The sequence below is a fragment of the Danio rerio genome, chromosome 1, assembly GCF_052040795.2.
Source record: "Danio rerio strain M-AB ecotype USA chromosome 1, GRCz13ab, whole genome shotgun sequence".
NCBI lineage: Eukaryota > Metazoa > Chordata > Actinopteri > Cypriniformes > Danionidae > Danio > Danio rerio.
The window spans coordinates 37,900,290-37,919,079 of NC_141021.1; the positions used below are offsets into that span (position 1 = coordinate 37,900,290).

General features: G+C 36.1%; 2 protein-coding genes and 1 long non-coding RNA gene across 31 annotated transcripts in view; 2 read left to right on the forward strand and 1 right to left on the reverse strand.

The window, feature by feature from the left end:
- znf827 (zinc finger protein 827) overlaps positions 1-18,790 on the reverse strand; it is a 789,732-nt gene that overhangs the window by 145,082 nt on the left and 625,860 nt on the right. The gene's annotated exons all lie outside the window — the stretch shown is intronic.
- gab1 (GRB2-associated binding protein 1) overlaps positions 1-18,790 on the forward strand; it is a 108,584-nt gene that overhangs the window by 16,164 nt on the left and 73,630 nt on the right. For 11 of the 29 annotated variants that reach the window (XR_015941903.1, XR_015475659.1, XM_087235435.1 and 8 more), the window contains exon 1: positions 7,330-7,672. The gene's annotated coding sequence lies outside the window, so the exon portion shown is untranslated. 29 annotated transcript variants of the gene reach the window in all.
- LOC147846931 (uncharacterized) lies at positions 17,209-18,505 on the forward strand. The gene is made up of 2 exons (XR_015476713.2): positions 17,209-17,725; positions 18,102-18,505. It is a non-coding gene; the product is annotated as an uncharacterized LOC147846931 (long non-coding RNA).

The window sequence follows — 18,790 nt, forward strand, 5'->3', positions numbered from 1 at the left end:
ATTTGATTTCAAATTTAGTTTAGTATGTTTGTTTTTATCATGCTTTGCTAAGAAAATATGTTTTTGTTGTGTTGTGTTTTGTTTATTCTGTTGTATTTTTGTGTTGTTTTTTTTTTGTGTTGTTGGAAAAAAAATCTTAGCTGAAAAAATCTTTATTCTGCCTGGCAAATATGTGCAAAGATTAAAAATTATTCAAGCATAAATTTGAACCATTTATCTATACCACTGTGTTTTGGTCTCCCTCTCTCTTTTTTTCCTCTCTGTTTTTGTTTTTGGTTTTAATTTCACAATTTGTGTTTTTTATGGGTCTGTCTCAGTCACGTGCTCCTAGTTATCTGTAGTGTTTGTTTGAAGTGCTCGGTCATTGAGCCTGACGAGCTTAGCTAATTATAAACAGTTGACACGCTCATTTGCCCCTTTTCTATTGATGCCTCCGACATCTGATTCACAGCTCGTTTGATTAGCTTGTATTCTTGTGTGTGTCATCGTCTGCATATCTAGACTATTGTTGTTTGGTCAGCTGATTCCGAATTAGCCTTTGGCCTGAACGCTGAACTGCAAAACTATGCAAGCTATACAGCATTGAGAGGCTTACAGGAAAAGGCAGTTTGTAAACAGATGTGAGCTTTTATTTGCTGGGGATATTTGCTCAGACTTGTTCTTTCCCATGCAGAGATTAGATAAGATGAAAATGGAAGTCTCACACTTTCATTTTCTCAGACCCCCCACCCACCATGCTCTCTGGTTTATATGTATCATAGTTAGTTATGTGAGTTTGTTAAAATCCTTCCGTACTTTAACATGCATGCTCTTTAGAAGTTTGTCGATGAAATTAAATGCAGTCAGCCATGATTACAGCAAGCCATATCGATTGGATGCGCTTTGTCAAGAACATGTTATGAATTTGTCGGTGACAATTAATTTAGATGTTCATATTTTACTCGAGTGCTAATAATTATAACAGATATGAATGATCAAATATTAAATTTAATGTTTTATGCAATATATAAAAAATATATATAGTAGTCGCAAAATTTGCTCTAACTCTTCCTGCCACCATATAAATGTACAATATACAATACATACACTTATAAAACAGTTCTGTCTGGTTCTCAAATCTGATTCTCTGATAGCCGTGCGATATTCTGCAATATCAGAACTCCTACAGCCTCTTTACCCTTTTCTGTGTTACTTTTTTGTATTACTCCACCCACATACAGCCACAAAAAAGCAGACACTACAGATCTAAAGTTTAAAAGATGCTTGCTCAACTGTTTAACTGTCAGCTTATGATTTGAATCCGGAAGAAAGTAGTTTCTCATACAAAAGGGTTTTTGAGACTCTCCATGTTTGATTTTGTTTTTATATACACAATTATGCCGTCAAACTGTTGTATAAACGCAATATCACACTCGCCCAACGCACGCCTCCCACCATGGCCGATATACAGCCATATCGCACTGCTACTCGTGTGATATTGCTCATATATATAACGTCAAAACAAACTTTAATTATCATGATAATCTCTCAATCTTGTCCAGCGCTAATAAAAATACCTTGTTTTTGACCAAAAAAATAAAACAGAAATGATTGTTTTTGTCATATCAGTGCATTTTCATGTTTACAGCAATACATCTAAAACCCAGGTTGCCATAAAAGCGCAACATCAATGGCAAGGAAGCATTTTCTCTCAACTGAAAGATTCAAGCGCGGGAAAAGAGTTAATACGTTTGGTTAACCTGACTCACTACCTTCTTTAGCCCAGACTAAATAAAAAAAATGTGCTGCTATTTCTATTAAAAAAAGAGCAATTAACAACAACAAAAAACTTGTATATGAATCAAATTATGATCCACACAACTGGTATAGCATTTTTCTTGGTTTTTTATGCGTTATAAAAAGCAGTTTTAAAAAAGATGGTTCATCTAAAAATGTAATTGTAATTGTTTTTTCTGAACTTAGAAGATATTTTAAAGAATTTTCGCCATTCACATCCGTTGTACAAAAAATATACATTATGGATTACAGTGTTTCACAGGGCTACTGGTTTCATTCATGCATTCATTCATTCATTCATTCATTCATTCATTCATTCATTCATTCATTCTCTTTTTGGCTTAGTCCCTTTATTAATCAGGGGTCGCCACAGCAAAATGAACTGCCAACTTATCCAGCATATGTTTTATACAGTGAATGCCTTTTCAACCACAACCCAGCACTGGAAGAATTTTTCTACACTCTTGCATTTAAACATGTACACTATGGCCAGTTTAGCTTATTCAGTTCACCTATAGCGCATGTCTTTGGACTGTGAGGGAAACCAGAGAACCCGGAGGAAACCCACTTGAAATACAGGGAGAACATGCAAACTCCACACACAAATGCCAACTGACACAGCCGGGGCTCGAATCTGTGACGTACTTGCTGTGAGGCAACAGTGCTACCCACTGAGCCACCATGTCGCCGCAACTGGTTGTTACTATAATTTCTTTAGTATTTTTCAACAGAATAAAGAAACTCAGACAGGTTTGGAACAAGTGGAGGGTGAGCAAATTAAGGGAATTTTTTTTTTCTTTTTGTCATTTTTGGCGTTTACATTTAAAGCAGCTTTGCTCTTATTATTTCACCCCATTTATTTATAACATTATAAATAATTGAAGCTCTTGATTACTTTATTGATTATTTGCTTCTTAATGAATAGTTGATTAGATGACCATACGCAACCCTGTTATAAATGTTCACCGCTGAATAAAATAAGCAGCAGATAAAAAGAAGCTTTACAGGGGAAGTGAGAGATTTCAGCCACAGACATTTTGTTTTTGAAGTTGGCAAATCTTGTGATTCAGACTTCAAGGGGCAACCCAGTTAAAGAATAGATTCAAGCATTTCTTTCTTTCTTTTATTTTTTTGGAAGGTTCTATTTTAAAGCTACGGTTCTTTCCCTTATTTTTTATACTCTGTTTATTGGAAGGCAGGAACAATAATAATAATAATAATAATAATAATAATAATAATAATAATAATAATAATAATAATAATAATAATAAAAAACTCTGACTTCAACTGTATGATACTTGCATTTGTGATTAAATGTTTTTAATAAGAATGTATATTAACTCTTGTTATTATTATTATTATTATTATTATTATTATTATTATTATTATTCATGCATCAACATATTTTAATAATTATTTAAATGTGATTTTATTGTTCCTGAGCTACGGTCTAATATATATCTTGAACTAATATAACCTGTGCTACCATTTGGGAAAGTATCAGTTAAGTAAAAACTACAAAGGTTGCTTTGCAGCTTCTATTTCCCAGAGTCCCATGCTGCACAGGAATGCAAGTTTGTCGAGTCCCTCATCTACCCCATTGAGAGGTCTCTTTATCTCTCTCTTTTTTTTCTCTCTCTCTCTCTCCTCTGTTTTCTCTTCAGCTGCTCTTCTGACGTGTCGTTCTCATGAGGTGCCTGACAGCAGCATGGCGACCATTTCCTGCGCTGCTGCTGTTCTACCACAGCTGATGCTTCCCAGATGGCTATAGAGAGCTCTTTCTCGCTCTCTCTTTCTCTATTCTTTATTTGGAACAAAGCCCAGTTATTGGTCTGAGTGCATTAAGAGGAGGTGTTGGAGAGAGAGAGTGAAATGAGTAGGCTGGAAGACCTGCGCTGGAAAACAGTCGCGTGGGATTGAAGAATCAGTTTTGGCTGTTGTAGTGACACTCCAGAATGACTGACATAATAATCCAAATTTACTCTAATAGAAAACACGTGTGTCCTGTAAGTGAGCATTACATCATAGTTTTTAGGGGCTTTTAGATATGCAACTTGGAAGTGACCAAACACGAATTCTTGGTCACAACCAAGAAACCCGCCCCCAAAAAATGTTGCCTTTTTGACTTTTTGACATGAAAACCTCTTCTAGTTTACTGCAGTAGATTTGAGCTGAGGAGTGTTTTCATAAGTAAAGGACTACAATCTTGGTTACTACATCAGCACCATCTGGACCTATGGACTTTAAATGCACAAATAGCAATTTGAGTTTGTGCTCCATTCTAATTTATTTATTTTATTAATATATCATTTGTTTTGTCATGTTTCGCTGGTGATTCTGAGTTCTGCAATATTTATATTTTAATCAATTTGCTGCTAGATATTGATACAGAAAAATGTGAACTCTAACCCTAACTGCTTTAATCTCTAGGGATTTCAAGGGACAGCTCACCCAACAAATTAGATTTTCCTGTTAATTTCATCTACAATGTAGGTGACTGTTTCTTCAGTAGAACATTAAAGCAAACTTTTAGCTGAATCTGTGGTCTTTGGCGATTCATGTAATGTGAGTGAATGGTCATAGTTTTTTTTTTTTTTAGATTAAAAATAAAACAGAAACAAACAACTTCAAATTAATCGATGTGGATCCTGATGACACTCTTGTGTTCTTGTGTTGCAAAATAATTGATCCGTGTTAGAAATTGAACATTATTTACAATATTTTGAGCTTTGCACATGTGCACATTATTAGCTTGAGAGTATGTGCTTGCTGAATGTGCGATTGTAAACTGATTGTAGTCTGGTTGCTTTTGACAACAAAAGCGGATGATGCAATCTGCATTCCTTGTCATCCAAAAAATAATTTCATTGTAAAAAAATGTCGGTTTGTAGAAAGGATGAATGATTTTTAGTGTAATAAATAATTTATTCACTTGTGCATCCATGTGAGCAAACAGATGAAGGGTTGAAAGTCCAAACTGGTTTTTCGCACAGAGGGGTTTTATGTGTCTCTAATGTGTAATTTGAGAGACTAACTTGAAAAGAGAATGTAAAGTGCACAGATGATGCGTGACGTTGTGAATGCGTATCGCACAGCACATAATCCTTTAATGAAGTCCATGCTTAATCGACCATCAGTACGGCATATCAATTAAAAGCGTTATTAACAATTGATGATGTCTTTACTGAATCAGTTGTATGGATAACCTGTGGATACTATATTAGCATTTTCTAAAGGGTGTAACTTTGGAGGTGAAGATGAGGACTCGGTTGTGTATTTATGATTTGTGAAACTTGAGTTGAAATTATTACTGATATTTTTCTTAAAGCTATATGAAACATTCAAGATGTTAAAATGTAACCGAAATATTATTCTTAAGTTCTGTTTTAGTTAATGCATAAGCTTTCTTTAGCTGGCGATGATCAATATTAAGTATTTTATTTGTAAGTTAGTGCAATTTCAACATTAATCAATTCATTCTAAACAAATTGATACATAATCAACAAAATGTTAACTTCTATTTTCTATGCAGATAATCAAATTAATATTAAAACTACACCTATGTCATCATTTTTTCTCATGTCATTTATTCACCCTCATTCCAAACCTGCAAGGCTCCATTCTATTGTTTTCATTCATTCAGGTTAAGAAGATCTATATCAAATGTAACCGTATCATGTAATCCAGGTCCTCAGCAGTCAAGAGGAACATTTATTTTGTATGATAAACCAATTCAATTTAAGCTTTTAATATTTACAAACAAACACACATTTGTATTGCAAATGAATTGTTATAAATAGGCCCAAGTGTACTTGCTTGATGCGCAACAACACATATTGTTGGGTGTTTTTGGGTGCTAAAGCTACAAATTCAATGTATAGGGGGTTGAACCATTGAAGGATAAATGGGGAACTGCTGTGTTTTTTTTTTTTTTTTTTTTTTATGCAGTGGTTTTAAGAATGGGTTTCCAGTTGATATTTACATGCATTTAGATGTGTCTTCTGTCAACACTTGTGTGTTCGATCTTTGACATGACGCTTTCATCACGCCTGCCATCATTTTTGTTAATTACTGAGCAATAATTAATGCTCAATGCAGTGCATCAAAAGACCCATAATGTTAATTAGTAGAGAAGAAATCACATAATAAAAATCTTGTGTACAACTATTTTGATAAAACAAACATTGAAATGCTGTGAATAATAGATTCTTTATTTTTTATGCATAAGTAGGTGGTCCTTGACCACTTGAGCATTTACAGTAGTGTGTTTTCTTTTTGTTTATGTAGTTTTGTTATGGTTATGCCTGGCACATACACCATTTCAACATCTTTGACACGTAGAAATGGATTGTTTTAAATGCTAAAGACTGTATTTGAGTTTGGTAATGCTGGTGTTTTATTTACCCATCGATGGCTTGAAAAGCAGACTTTTGGAAAAAAGGAAGCATAGTTATACCCCATCGCTCTCTGACAGGTCTGCTATATTTTGTAAAAATTACCTGATTCATAAAGACTTTTTCATATGACCATTACGGAATGTTGATTATGGATGCTGGAAAAAAATGTGCTTGCCAATGAGCATGAATGGCTTTTGGTTTATGCAGTGTAGTGTGAACGGAGAGGATTTTTCTGATCTGCAGTAAAAACGGTAGTAAGGAGTGTTTTCATTCTGAAGGCTGATTTCTACTTTGGCGTCAAGCGAATACATATGCTTTAGCAGCCTTTGCGTGATTGCATAGGCCTTACCATGGCTGATACTAACACTGACGCGCACCTCTTAAAAAAATGTAACTACACATCGCAACATCCCATTGCGCAAACTCTGATTGGTCGACTTGATAGCTGTGACCAGTGTATGTGGGACTGAGAGCCACGAAAACCTATTGAAACGTGTTTACAAGTGTCGAGTCCGGTGACTGTTTTCTGTTTACCTTATGAATATTGTTGTTGCACGTTCTCCGGTTCCCACCTCTGAATGAGGGAGTTTTAGATACTTGTACATTTAAGGTAGCATTCAGAAAAAAAATTCCGAAGAAACTCGACATAAAGGATCATAAAAACCTCACTGCGAACTAGCGTTTTGGAGGTGTCATTGCAGAGCAACACAAACAGCATGTAGAAGTATAAATGCATGACTATGCAAGGCAGGTGCTGTGGGTCACAGCGATCAGTCAATGCAGAGGTATAAATCGGCCTTAAAACAATACAATTTTACACTGAAAACAAGATCGTGCAAACACCTGAAACGATGAAACAAGCAATCTGACCGAATGTATTTACACCTGCATTTTGTGTTGTCCACTTGAAATCGGTTTTACACAAGGTGTGAACGGGAACTAATGGACTAAATGCTTCTCCAGAATGTCCATGCTCAGGTTTGCAGTGGTCTTACTAGTGTGCAGGGAGGGGTCTGATTGGAGACAAGCTGTGAAATGCCGCCGCTGCCCCGTGTAATTTCTCAGGTTACCTAGAGTCTGCCAGGGCCTGTTTCACATTGGACTACCCTTCCCCCTTACTGCGAGTGTGTATGAAGGAGACCAAGCTCTCAGCGACAATCTACTGTTAGAGTGCTTTCTCTCTATCTCTTTCTCTCCTGATTGCATTAGAAGGGCTGCTCAATGTGGTTTGATATCTCCAGCATGGCAACATGCCAACAGAGATACAGTTCATGTGTATTGCTGGGAGAAGCAAAAAGACCTCTAGCATAGACCATGCGGTGAACAGGCTTTCTCCAAACATGACGTTGTGGTGTGGACACCTTCGTCCACTTTTCAGGAAGACTTGTTTCCAGTTTTCATTTGAATCTTGACTTTGTTTTAGTGCCATAACATTCATCGTGCTTTGCTCAAGAACTTTGGATTAAGTTTCACTCTACTAAAACTGCTCAGCTCTCAAGGTCAGTGCGTTTCTTACTTTTCCTAGTTGCACGTTTTGTTGGTTTTTACAGGTTTTGGAGGAAGACACCTGGCTTCCAATGCAGATGAGTGACTCTAGAGTTTCTGTTGCAGCCTCTATATGAGCAGGTGTTTTAACCGTAAATGCTGAGTGTGTGCGCTTAACTTTAAAACCTGAACATTTTCACAGGGTCATTATATTTTTCTTGCTTGACAGAGCATTTGCTTATTTTTTCACTTACTTTAAATTTGCATCAGCTACTCTGTCTTATAGACTGGAAGTGCGGTTTTGATTTTTTTTAGGTTGAATTCTCTAAAACTTATGGACTATTTGTTTCTGTGACACCAGCAAAACATTACTTCTGTTTGAGAGCCTAAAATAGCTTTTTGCTTAACCAGTTGGTGATGTTTAGAAAACTGGTTTGGTAATATGATGCTAGGTGACTCTTTCTGTGAAAAACTTGGGGAAGATTTTTTGGTGCTTATGTTTTTTTTATAATTAAAATATGCTAACTTAATCTTTCAGTGAAATAGGATACCTCTCTATGAAATTTAATCTGCTTTAAACCTATTCTTTTTCTTACTGTTTATTACAAGGTCTTATTTACACCGATCGGTAATAGGACTAGTCACAACAGTAGCGATATAAAAGAAAATTAGTTTGCCATTTCAGTTGCATTGCTTCTTTAGAGCAGTTAAATATACCATTTTACATGTATTGATCACTCTTTTATTGCCTGTGTGTGAACAACTTGTAAAAAAAATAAAATAAAAATGAGGCCTGTAAACAAACTTTTATGTGAAGAACTTGTGTCAAAAATATGATCGCTTCACAGACTTCCAAGAACTTCTTTTTCATTCTGCTTCTGGATTCATTCAAAATAATGCAGTAAGAGCTATTCCGTATGTTGTGTCTATTATGTATCACACAAAGAAAATGAATTGATTCGAATGGCATTCTCAGAGAGTCAAATCTATGTAGTCTATATATTTAAATGCACTTTGATGGTCTCAAATGTTTTCCACAACTCTGATGATGACGAATGTAAAAAAATATTGCATGGACTGAGTTTAAAGCTCAATCCCAATTCTCTACCTTTTAGCCCTTCCCCTTACCCCTATACCCCTCTTTTTGCGCATTCACGTAAGGGGTAGGGGTGTCCCGATTCTCTTTAGCTTGAAGGTGTAGGGCTAAGAGGAAGAACTAGATAACCCTCGAAATGGAGATTCTTCAGGACCACACTCAAGACCAGGGGGTATGAAAATTTCCCAGAATACACCAGCTACAGCGGCAGCATGCTGCACACTGAAGGAGATCCACAAATTAGATACATTTTTTTTTTGTCATTACGATTTTTTTTTTTTACAACAAACAAGCATATGTTTTAATACATTCATAACTGCATTCGTGTTTTACAATCATACATTTTTAAAAATGTGCAAAATTGCACGGTCTATGATCTATAATAATAGTTATGTATAGTCCCACAACATACGTTCACATTTGTCACTCAATGACACTCGAGTACCCTATTAGTAAAGTCTAGTTGCAGGGAATAACTTTTTTTACGGTGTGTGGTTTAAAATTGATGTTGTTTTCTTGTGTTTATATAGGTGAATATGGCCACGGTGTAAATGCACAGTACAGTTACAATCTTATTGCCACATTATGTCATTTTGATAACATCATATTGTTGCTTGAAGGGATTTCCTGAAGATAGATACCAAAAAATAATGCACCTGGAATAACTACAGCAGTCGCAGTCATCTATCCCATATGAAGCAAGAGATTGCGATGACATATAATGACATGTGCAGGTGTTGTAGTGCTGTCCCATTTCTTAGGGGTAAATTTTAAAGCCCTTCCCCTTCACACTTCAAGGGCTGAGGGAAAGGTAAAGGGACAGGGTAAAAAAATAGAATTGGGATTGGGCCTTAGTTGCTGGCTGCAATTCACTAATCGGCCACTCGATGGTGGTCCACTTATCACAAGGGTTCCTTAGTTCTGCGACCCGTTTAATGTAACATAACTTTAGATTTGTTTTGTTTGTTTATGTTCAGGGTTTTATGCTTAATGTAAATAATTTTAGCTTTTTCTTTTCATTTAAATAAAGACATAAAAGAGGTGAAAAAAATCACATGAGTTAATTGTTCCAAAGTCTAGATTTTGTGCTTTGTATATTGAAAATTTATTCTAGGTGTAACATTCGCTCCTATGCAGCGTTACAAACTAAAAAAATTGAGTGTCTTGTGCAGACTCTCTTTCTGACACCTAACTTGTAGAGGTCGCTGTCTACTTTGAGTGTTTGCCACTAAAAAAGAGGGGATTGTTTGGGGGAAGGCTGTCGGACAGACCTAAGCAGTGCTCCAGTCATGTGAACAGAGGCTGCCAAGGCCAGAAGAATGTGTTGAATGCGAATGACGCAGCTTTGACGAAGACATGTGACTTAGAGAGCGATAGATGGAAAGGAAAGGGGATCGGGGAGGAGTTGACTCATGCGGGCAAAGTGTCACCTCGCTGACCTTTTTATGCCGGCGTAACTATCGCCCCCTTGGATCAAAGAGCAGGGATGGAGGGAGCTGGAGAAGAGAGGGGCAGTGAAGTACGCCTGCTCGGTTTGCGTGTATCTGAGTTTGTTGATGTCATGCTCTTTTGTTTCCCTCCAACTTGGTCAGATGACTAGCCCATGCCTTACCACTTGGTGCTCCACAGCTAGTGCTCAGACGTAATCCGTGACCTTTGAAATGCCTTTTAGATGTCCATATAAAGGGTACACAAACTCATAAAGATGCTTGCAAACTTTTAAGTCTTTGTTTTTAAATGCCAGTGATGTTGCACAAAATTAGTCATTAAGTGTCGCAAATAGTAAGGCATGACGGTGCTTATTTCAAACCAAAGGGAGATTATTATATTGACTGATAGAATTATTTTATTGACGTAATAAAAATCCTAATTGACTGCTTGACAATCAGTTGAATTGCTTCAAATATGAACATGTGGTATGTTATTACATGAACATCATATAGCAAAATTGAGTCTCCACAACAAATAATCTCTCATGGCCCATTTCCACTGACTCGTACAGTATGGTACGGGTCACTTTTATCAGGCTTGTGTTTTCACTGCCAAAAGTGTACCAATGGTACCCTTTTGGTAGGCATGGTGTACGGCAAAAAGTTTCAGTCGACATCATTGTCACTTGGGGAAATGTCAAAATAAAGCTGTGCGGGTTATTCACATATCATAGAAGAACCACTTCTCACATAACAGATGCTTTATATCCATAAATACTTCTGTATAAATGTTCATTACTAACCTTTTTATAATCCTAATTTGATTATAACTGCAGATCAATTACAGTGTGAAATAGCCTACTGTAAAGTCTGTAATTATATAAAATAAATAATTAAATGCAACATAAATGAACACATACAGACCCTTACAGTCTCCGATATGTTACCAATTACAGAAAAACTACACACAGCATACATTTAGTCCTTATTTGGGTTAAAAAAAAAAAACAAAAAAAAAACATGCAACATAAAACCCACAGTCAGTGCACACCTCTCTTGTGTATCTTTAATTTTCACCAGCATGTGTAGCCTCTTGTTCGAAAGTTATTACGTAATTTTGAGTTCATAATAGTCCAAAAGGTGATGAAAATAGTTAAACATGGCAGTTTGTTCATGGTTTATGTTGGTGAAACAATCATTTGTTTTTTTCAGGCTTCTTTTTTTTTTTTTTGCGCTTCACTCTCGCGTTTGTAAGTTTCTGAAAGGATTGGGTGTCAGAAGCACATCAATAATCACGAACACGTTATTATCATCAGCTCAAGAAGTTTGTTATTTCAAATATAAACATGATCGCAAGCTCTCTGGAGAAAGTGAAACCAGTTGCACCTTTAGACGGCCTCGTAAAACAAAAACAGAACGCAATTTCGTTGTTATTGGCAGTGTGGCTGTTCATCAAGACAACGACAGGGTTTGTTTGAGCTCAGGTTGACCATGGCTTGTTAATGTGTGTGTGTGTGTATATATATATATATATATATATATATATATATATATATAGTATTACGATGTAATGTCTCGGCTGTGTTTAAAAATGACATTTCCTTTGTTTTCATTCTTCTGTTTGTGTATTTGTTAGTGATATTCCTCTGTAAACCAATTGCAAAGGGTTCCCAAAAAGTGATACGGTACAGTTCCCTTTTTGGTACTTTTTGACAGTGAAAACAGCCATAAAAGTGTACAGTACCATAATCTTTTATTATGCCATGGAAAACCATTTTCCATCAAGACTTCCTAAGGTCAAATCAGAATCGGAAGTCTTGTTCTTAGAGTGCATTCGCAGTGTAAATGTAAAAACATTTGAATTTGTAAAAAAAAATTAAATAAACACCACCTTCTTTTTGCCTACAGCTCTAACTGATCATTATGAGATGTTATACCAAAGTGATAAGTACCAGAGTTACAGTTAAAATCGTGTAACATGGGTTTAATAATTTATTAGTATTTGTATGCATCAATAAATGCTTTTGTTAAAGTGGAAATAAATAAATGGTAACTTTCACAAAGAAATCGTTGGTCACCAGATACTCATTTGAATGCCTCATAAAGGGATAGTTCACCCAGAAATGAAAATTGTCATCATTTAAGGCAGATTTAGGCAACACAGTGGTGCAGTAGTGCGGTCGCCTCACAGCAAGAATGTTGCTGGTTCAAGCCTTGGCTGGGTCAGTTAGCCAGGTTCTGTGTGGAGTTTGCATCTTCTCCCTTAATGTGGTTTTACTCCGGGTGCTCCAGTTTTCCCCACAACCCAAAGACATGTGCGGTGAATTGGGTAGGCTAAATTGTCCATAGTGTATGGATGTGATTGAGTGTGTCTGGATGTTCCCCATAGATGGGTTGCAGCTGGAAGGACATCCACTGGGTGAAACATATGCTGGAAAAGTTGGTGGGTCATTTCGCTGTGGCGACCCCAGATTATTAAAGAGACTAAGCGACTAAGAAAGACGCTAGCGGGCAGTGAGGTTTTTATGTTTCTCTGTGTTGTGTTTATTTCCTGGTGTTTTGTTTTTTTCTGAATGCTGCCTTAGTGTAAAAGTTCAACAACTTCAATTATAAGGTAAACACAAAACAAAAGTTTCCATTTGGAGCTCCTTCACCGAACTTGTAAACACTCGCTGCAATGGGTTCGCACAGATCTCACCCTCGCCCACACTCATCAGCGCTACCAAGCATACCAATCGCAGAGCTTGTGCTACACGTTCTTGCGACGTGTAGTTACATTTTTTGAGAGGTGCACATCAGCAATGGCCAGTGGTCTGCAGAGGCGTGCGCTTGACGCATAAGTATAAATCAGCCTTTGCTCACCCTTTAAAACCTATTGAAGTTTCTTTCTTCTGTTGAACACGAGAAGATTTTTTTTAAGAATGCTGGTTGGACCTATTGACTTTACTATTTTTTATTTCTTTTTTTTTTCCACACAAAAAATGTATGTTAATGCCACATGTATAAACGGGTCACAAGTTACTATAAATAGCAGCATTTTATTATCATGGCATATGTTCAAAAACACTTTGCCAGTGCTTTGGTTGTGGATTATACCCAATAGTCTGAGTGAAGCCTGAGTGAACTTTACAGTGGGTTAATAGCTATTGATCGGTGACCTTGTTTCTACTTTGACAAGCACAGTACAGCATACAGTCAGTTCAGTTGTCCTTCAGAACTTTGTCTTCTTATCACAGCACGTCACACTTAAGTGCTTCAGTGCAGTTGAGGGTAAAACACAGTACAAATCAAACACGTTCAATGGACTCTGTTAACTACTATTCAGCAAACTCTATAGAAAGACAGTTGCAATGGCCTGCACAGGCTCTATCGGTAGAATCAGCAAGATGGGAAAGTGGAAATTGATTCTTTTTTGTACTTGAACTGTAGTTTACAATGTCTCTGGTAACAACACAGATATACTGACTATAAATGTACCATGATCAACAAGTCTTTTTATTTAAATGGGAGAGTTATGCTTAAATGTATTTTACACTTTAATCACAATAAGTGCTGTAACTTCAAAATTGGCTAATAGCATATTCTTATTTATAGGAAATGTATTGATTATTATTTACTTATTTATTTGATTTTAAACACTTTATATGTGATACGTAGAAGTATATATTATATGCAGTCTGCAAAAGCATTACTTAAGTTAAAATAACATATTAGTCATTAATTATTTTCCCTTTTGTTTTTAACAATATTTTTTTGGCATCACCAACTGAGGCTCTTATTTCATTAATGAGGTTTTAAAACCTCCGCTCCCACCTCCGCCTCCATTCCCATAAGTTTATTAGGAGATCACATATGTTTTTGCTGTCCTAACAAGTGACTTGCAGACATGTTTTATCCTTTTATCCTTTTCAGATAATCCTAAGTAATGTTTTGATTATCTTGTTGATTTTAAAGATTGCCTAATCAGATTCTCATGTTTTCACAGTTGAAACTGTGAAATTTTCATGTTTTCACATTGTGATATTAATGCTTAAATTATATTGTGCAGCCCCAGCTTATAATCCTTTTTGTTTTCTTGATGATTTCTTTCAGGTAAAAGTCAGTACATGCAAAAGGCATTCCGATTCAGTTCTGATGTACATACTTCACACTGTATCCGCATATATTATAATTGAAAAAGCTGGTCCTCAGTCTGTCCAGTGGCCCACACCTCTCAAAATGTTTTGATACACCAGTTCTCGAAGCTAAACAGATGGAAGTGACTTGCAACATGTCACGCGTTGTATCTGCCACTTAAGAAGTCTTCCCTTTGCTGTGGAGTTATATGGCGGTCATAAATAACTGAATGGCAAACTTCAGAGCAGGTATTGTTTAGGACTTATCTAATCAGTGCAAGACGAGAGTGAGAAGGATGCTTTGGGATGCAGCTTCTTTTTTTTCTTATCTCTGTTCGCCATGGCTCCATTTCCTGTACCTTTTCTGCTTTAGGTATATATGAACAATTAGATTTGGCCCAAATAAATTCAAGCCTGTGCGCTAGATGTGATTTGCTGTGGTTTGGATTGGCTTGAGATTGGATTATGTCTGGTGACTGGGATGACTCAATGTGTTATCACAAGAGGCTGTTGGAGAAAAGTGAGAATGTCAACATGCAAGCGCTCACAGACACTCATACACAACATGAAGTCTGTTAAGTTTTAATAAATTATTGTTTTTAATAGGGCGTGCCATTTTTTAAAAGCCATTTATTGTTCTATTGTTTGATGAAAAAAAAACGCTTGCTAGAAATTTACTCTATAAAATAAATTATTTTTTTTTGCTTTACTGTTTTGCCCGACCTGATTTTTTTTTTTATCCATTAATTCAGTATTTAGTGTCACATGGCCCTTCAGAAATCATTCTATTATGCTGATTTGGAGCTCAGGAAACTTGTCTTATTATCATCGATAAATATTAAAAAAAAACATGGTTAACTTTATTTTGCAAATTTATGTAATAAATAGAAGCTATTGCTTGAACTATTAAAATGTATAAAAATTAAGGCTGCATGATATTGGAAAACTTTGATTTTACGATATTTTCTGTGATGTATATTGCAATATGAATACCATTTCACAAGAATTGTTTGAATAGCTCTATTCGATAGTTTTCTGTTAAGTCTAACATTATTCACGTACAGAAAATAACAATTTTCCAGTCCAAATATCAAAAATTTTTAGAGCAAGTAAATATATTGTTTTGTTTTCACTGTGAGATGAAATAAGTCACAATTAAGAGATTTTCCTTAAATCTAAATTATCTGTCAGTGGGGTAAAGGCTGGTTTATACTCTACATGTTTGCTAGTTCGCTCGAGTGTGTGAGGCGAATGTGATGTCATCACGGAGTTTGCGAAGGTTCGCTTTGGGTGTGGGCAACATGATTTCGGCTGAAACTAAAATGAAGTACCACAATTATTTCTTTGATAACTGGAAAAGAATAGTTTAACCTATCAGTTTACAGAATGCTGATGCCCTATTTTTCTAGGCTTTATTGGTGATAATGGTCAGTAATGTTGGACCATTATTGCCTTGGCATATAATCAGAAGACTCAAACCACCAGCCAGACAGTAATGTTTTGAATTGTGGAGTGAGCCAAATCTATAAAAACAAAAAACGTCAGAATTTTTTTAAAATGTACTTTTTTTTTGGCTTTTATTCTTGCCATAATAAAAAAAAATATTTGTAGAGGAACCCATGTTCTGTTGTCAATGATGTAACTTAAATAGGTAGAACTGTCTCAGACATGAGCAAAAGCAAGTGATGCATCAAAGTTTGATTTTAAAAAAATGTAAATGAAAAAACATAATTAGTTTAAAAATCTTGAATGATATTAATCATATGACGTATTTTTGGAAACGTCCTACTTCTCTGTTTATACATCTGACTTTTCGGTGTGTTTCTTTTGACCGTCCCTGTCGTTTTAAACAATATCACTATGGTGAACGCGTCAAGTATTAAAAAAACCTTGTGCGTTTCGTGAGTTGCGCGTGAAGTCAGCAGAGGTCCGCAACGTGGTGCCAGGTGAAAGTATAAATTAGCCTGAAATACTCTGGTTTTTGCTTTGAAATGTATAAATCATATAAATTCCATACAAATATAGTGATTTAATACAATTCTATGCCTCCCTCTCAACTATATAATTCAGACTCAGCATTGAATATCTTTGCAATGTGACTATTGCAGATGCACATTATAAAAAAATTGCACATTTTCATATTGATGCTAAAACAATATATTGTTGAGCCCTAATAACTGTTTTTTTAATGTCAACTTTGACTAATTAAATGCATCTTTGATGAAGCAAAGTATTATTAATAATAAAATTAAAATATTTTACTTATGTGTGTTGATTAATTTCAATGATACATGTCAGTGATGACTGTTAAAAGAGAGAAAAAAAAAACATCTTCTGAGTGTCTTGACTGTTTGAGGTGACCCCTAAAATTTAGAGGTTTCAATTTGGCTAAGAAGTATTCAGCATTTTTGTTGTATATTTTTAAAAATGAATGCATGATAAGTGAATGCTACTTAAACAGTTGCATTTACATGGTTAATGTGACAAGTTTTATTAACAAAATAGAAAAGTCTAAATCAAAATTTGGTGTAACTATCTGAGTTTTTTCTCTGTGCTTCCAACTTTGTTGCCAGCATATTAGTTAATCACTGCCAATTACCATTTTTGATGAGGAGTTGTAAAGTTTGTGTGCATCAAAGCAGAACATTCTTTAATAGCTATTCAGGCTGTCTTGGCGTGCATGGAAAAGACCCAGTGAGCTCTTGTGCAATCCTGGCGGAGGTACAAGGGAAAGAGTCTCGACAGGTATCACTAGGGGAAACTGCAGCCTTTCTTCTCCACTGTGTCGAAAAAGGGTGTTGTTGTCGTCTAAGGGAAGGTGGAGTGTAGGAAAAAGAAGAGAGGGAGAAAGGGGGGAGGAGGTGGCCTCTCGTTATTTTCAGTCTATTGTGTCTACTTCCTGTAGGTCAGGGGTTATTGGAGTTGCAGACTAGCTGTGGAGCAAAAGTGAGACAGAACTTCCATATAGTCAGAACATCATCAACACCACAAAGTTAAGATTAGTTTGCCGAACACTTGGGAATAACAACAATCAACCTCAACAGGTAAATAAACTCTTGCTTAAATAATGTTGCTTTGTGCCTCAGATACTTTCCCGTTCTGTATGCTGCATGTTCCCGGGTTGCCGGTTGGTATCCTGTTTTGGAAAAGCCATAGTATTTGTATTGTTTTTCCTCCAGTGTTGCCTCAAGTTGACTGTCTCTTGTTCTGCAGTCCATTTATGTGCGTTTGTGGTTTTGTGTGCGCATTAGTGCGCTCATCGATGTGTTTACTGGCTTTGCAGTCTCGTGACCAGAAGTGAAAGTGATCGGAAGAGGTTGGAATTGTTTTTGAAATGTCTCTTATGTAACTCGTGGGCTTCCTGAGAGCAGCCATATTAAAGCCCGGTTAATGGAGAGGGAAACTCTTCTGCCATTAGCTAATATGGCCATGGCCAAATTACATTTATTTTGAGCTGCAGCTTTGCAGGAAAAGATGCAAACCAAATAAAACACTCGTACAGTTAAGTCCTGGAGCACCTCTAGCGTTTGACTGTTTTTTATGACTTTAAGTCTTGATCTTGTAGTTGGTGACACACATTGATTAGTTTAATTAAACTGAGATGCAAAAGTTTGCATCTTAACAGCTGATTATGTGATTGGGTTTTGCATGCAAATGTTAGTAGGGCAACTAATAGGAACCACTCAATAACCAACTTAGCAAAGCTTTCTGAAATATTAATTAGTAGCACTAACAACAACAGCAGTGATAACAACAACAATATCATTCATTCATTCATTCATTTATTTTCTTTTCGGCTAAGTCCCTTATTAATCTGGGGTCGCCACAGCTGAAGGAACCGCCAGCTTGTCAAACATGTTTAACGCAGCGGATGCCTTTCTAGCCACAAACCAACACTGGAAAATACCCATGCACTCTTGGATTCACACATATACACCACGGCCAATTTAGCTTGTTGTGAGGCTTACTGCCAACTGACCCAGCCGGGGCTCAAACCAGCAACGATTGAGGTGATTGGGCTACTCACTGTGCCACTGTGACCCGCGACAATATTAATAATAATAATTGTTGTTGTTGTTGTTATTAGTATAAAAAAGAACCATAAGGATTAGGGATGTAACGGTATCAGAATTTCACAGTACGGTAATACCTCGGTATGAATGGCACGGTACGGTATTTATTGAATCATTTACAGGAAAAACAAAACTAATGAAAATACCCCAAAAAAGTGCCAAAAGTGTCAATGACATAAAAATTAGCCATCTATCTGTAAGCTTTGAAACAGGAACTTCAATTTTTCAATTTTATTAACAAAAAATTATTAAACCATGTAAAAAAAATGAAGTTTCAATTTAGTATTGTTGAAAACTCATCACATTAAACATGTAATCACTCACTCACTCACTTAGAGATGGGTTTTAAGGAAAATTATCATATAACTATAATCTGGTAAAAGCTGGTATCTCTGGGCATTTACAATGTGAAGCCTTA